The sequence below is a fragment of the Genypterus blacodes genome, unplaced genomic scaffold, assembly GCF_046128005.1.
Source record: "Genypterus blacodes isolate CSIRO-AG114 ecotype Tasmania unplaced genomic scaffold, CSIRO-AGI_Gbla_v1 ptg000038l_1, whole genome shotgun sequence".
Classification (NCBI taxonomy): domain Eukaryota; kingdom Metazoa; phylum Chordata; class Actinopteri; order Ophidiiformes; family Ophidiidae; genus Genypterus; species Genypterus blacodes.
Window position 1 is genome coordinate 524,049 of NW_027466851.1, and position 3,408 is coordinate 527,456.

Genomic DNA, 3,408 nt, shown 5'->3' on the forward strand with positions numbered 1-3,408 from the left:
CCCCCCCTATCTCTACCTCTTTCTTTTCTTCTCTCCCCTCTCCTCTCCTTTGGAGGCATAATGACACGCTGATGCACTCTGGGTAATGTGCAGAGGAGATGGAGTGAGCTCGCCCTTGAGATTCCAAATCAAACAGCATCTTAACCCTCACACAAATTGATTCTTTAACCTCTCAGCCTGCGAAGCTCCGACCCTAAATTACACCGCAGCTCACCGGGAAATGGCGAGCGAGCGAGCGAGCGCCTGGTTTTCATCTTCACAAACGATCCGCTGCTGCGTTCCCCCGCTCCGGCGCCGCAGACAGATGGATAGATTCTTTTAGTTTGAAATATTCCTCGCCGTCGTTCCCTGAGCAGTGCGAGAAATCGAATTCCATTTCTCTGCGGCGTGTCTCTCTGTCGCCTCTAATCCAGACGCAGCTTCCCAGGAGCAGGAAGCCAGCGTTTCCCCGCCACATCAATAAGTGGGTTTACTGAGCGTGTGGCAGTCCGGGCGGGCCGGAGGCGTCCTGAGGGGAGACGGATGCTGCCAGCAGGACGAGCAGGAACAGCAGATTATCGCTGCTGCCACAGAGGCGGCGCGCGGCTGTAAATCTGTCGTTAACGCCGCACATATGGCAGGAAGTTGTCAGGAGCAGGAGACGTTTCCTTCGGCTCACACAGAGGAAACGCCACACGGGCTGTTTGATGGTTGTTGCCGTGTTACACTGTTGTGTTGTTCATGTGTCATGGTTTGTAGTTTGAGCTCAGGTGCAGGATGTTCATTCTGTCTCTTCTTCCTCTGTGGTGGTTGAAGTTCCTCAGCGCTGAAGTTGGGTCAGTGGTTCGGCTCGCTGCTTAGCAACAGGACAGCCTGGGATTGAGACCCGGTGAGTGATGAAGGTGTCTTCCAAAGGGGTCAAAGGTCAAAACAACCCCAAGAAAAATGTCATTGTAGAACCTCTGTTTAAGTTTACCGACTCACCTGCTGATGTTCACCTGATGTGGTGAAGAAGAGGAAGGAGGAGAAGAAGAAGAAGCGCATGTTGGCTGCAGGGAGGAAGTGACTGTGAGGCTCCACGCAGGGTGTGTGTGTGTGTGTGTGACAGTGAGCGATGGCGGCTCGTATTCTTTAACAGCATATTTAATCATTATTTCACTTGGCTAAGCAGACGGAGGCGTAAAGGTCGTGGCTCACTTTGTTTTCCCGCTCCATCATCTCTGAGGGAACCAGACGGGATTTGTTGCTCGATCTCATCGCCGAAGCACAAACCCCTTAAATTAAACTTAACCCCTTCAGTTCTGCTTTTTGGGGTTTGTTTGAAGTCGACAGAATCCGATGATTCTCAGGGAAACGATGTCAACAATGTTTGTTTTCTTCCTCATCATTGGTTTATAGACATTATTCTCTCTCCCTCTCTGTCTCTGTCTCTCTCTCTCTCTTGCTCTCTCTCTCTCTTTCATTCTCTCTCCCTCTCGGGCTCTTCCTTTCTTTCTCTCTCTCACCTCTCTGTCTCCCTCTCTCTCACTTTCTTTCTTTTTCTCTCTCTGTCTCCCTCTCTCTCTCTCTCTCTCTCTCTCTCTCTCACTTTCTTTCTTTCTTTCTCTTTCTCTCTCCCTCTCCATCTCTCTCTCTCTCTTTCTCTCTCTCTCTCTCTCTCTCTCTCTCTCTCTCTCTCTCTCTCTCTCTCTCTCTCTCTCTTTCTCTCTCTCTCGCCTCCCTCTTGCTAAATCTCCACTGCGTTACTTTCAGCTAATTTGTAAAGTCGCCGTGGTAACTTTAATGTCAAATGTGGGCATGTGTGAGTGTGTGAGCGTGTGTTAGCATGTGTGAGTGTGTGTGAGCATGTGAATGTGTGTGAGTGATCGTGGGTCGAATCCCAGCTTCACCTCGTGGCCAAACATCCTGTCACAGAGCGGCAGGCTGCTGTGAGGCGCCGCTGTGTTTGACACCACCTGTCACACCCGCTCACCATCATCAGCTCTGTGTGTGTGTGTGTGTGTGTGTGTGTGTGTGTGTGTGTGTGTGTGTGTGTGTGTGTGTGTCCACAGCAGCTTTAGTTTGTTGCTGATGCCTTTCTATACGTGCGCCTGGAGGAGCGACCTGTCAATCACACACGCTGTCGTAGACAATCAGGCCTCTGACTCGGCAGTGAGACGGCCGTTCACACCCCCGCTCGCTCTCGTATCCGTGTCCTCCCACGGCGTTCCCGCTCGGAAGAATAATGTGAGAAACGCACGCCGGTTAGCGTGATGAGAATTCAGATGAGAGGATGGAGACGTAGAGACGTGGAGGAGCGGGCAGACGGATTCTTCTCATTGCTATTCAAATTAAATTCCAAAGTGTTGTCGTGGCTCCATCCTGTTAGCGACAGGACGTCACTCTCCTCATCCAGCGAGAGACGCCGGGGAAGACAGCTTTGTTTTCATTTCATCAGAACGAACGAGAGTGTGTGTTAGCTGGATAAGTGTTACCGATGGAACTTTCTGATATTTTACTGAGCCCTGTAACAAAGTACAAACAGAACCCGGACCACACCTCTCAGAAAAACACGACTCTGGTGGGACTCGAACCCACAACCTTTGAATGGCTTGACCACGGGCCAGCTAGAAGTCCAACGCGCTATCCGTTGCGCCACAGAGCCACGAAAAGCCACTGATGATGTCTAGACGAGTCCCAGATGTTTGCCTCTGTATCGCCCACGATGCTACAGGAGATGAGTCGCGACCCAAAGCTGCTCAGCTACACACACACACACACACACACACACACACACACACACACACACACACACACACACACACACACACCCTGTGCTCTGATGCGTAGCAGTAATTGGACAGAAGACAGAATAACTGCATTCAGTGAGTCACAATGAAAAGCTTTTGATTCCATAGGTTCACTTCCTGTGTGGGCTGTGATAAATGCTCCCCAGAGGCCGATCGTCTTAATGGATCCCACGAAGAAGAGTGGAATGTTCTGACCACAAAGCCGCAGCCAGAGAATCACAGTTTGGAGCGATTATTGATTAGTCGGGCCTGGATTTCGCCCGTTTCATCACTTTTTACGATTACCTCGGTGATTTAGAATGTCTGAGTGTGTCGTTATATTTTACCTGACTGACTGGAGCCTCGTGACAGGAATGACAAACACACACAGTCACACACTCTCACACACACACACTCACACAGTCACACACTCTCACACTCACTCACACACACACACACACACAGTCACACGCACTTACACAGTCACACAGTCACACACTCACACATACACACAGTCAATCATGCACACACACACGCACACGCACATGCACACGCACGCACGCACGCACGCACACACACACACACACATTCTCTCTCTCTCTCTCTCACACACACACACAGTCACACAGTCACACACACACACTCACACACACACTCACAC

The 3,408-nt window shown here is 50.6% G+C and overlaps 1 non-coding gene across 1 annotated transcript; it reads right to left on the reverse strand.

Moving 5' to 3' along the window:
• Nucleotides 1–2,531: 2,531 nt before the first annotated feature.
• trnar-ucu (transfer RNA arginine (anticodon UCU)) lies at nucleotides 2,532–2,623 on the reverse strand. The gene is given in 2 exon segments: nucleotides 2,532–2,567; nucleotides 2,587–2,623. It is a non-coding gene; the product is annotated as a tRNA-Arg (tRNA).
• Nucleotides 2,624–3,408: the final 785 nt, after the last annotated feature.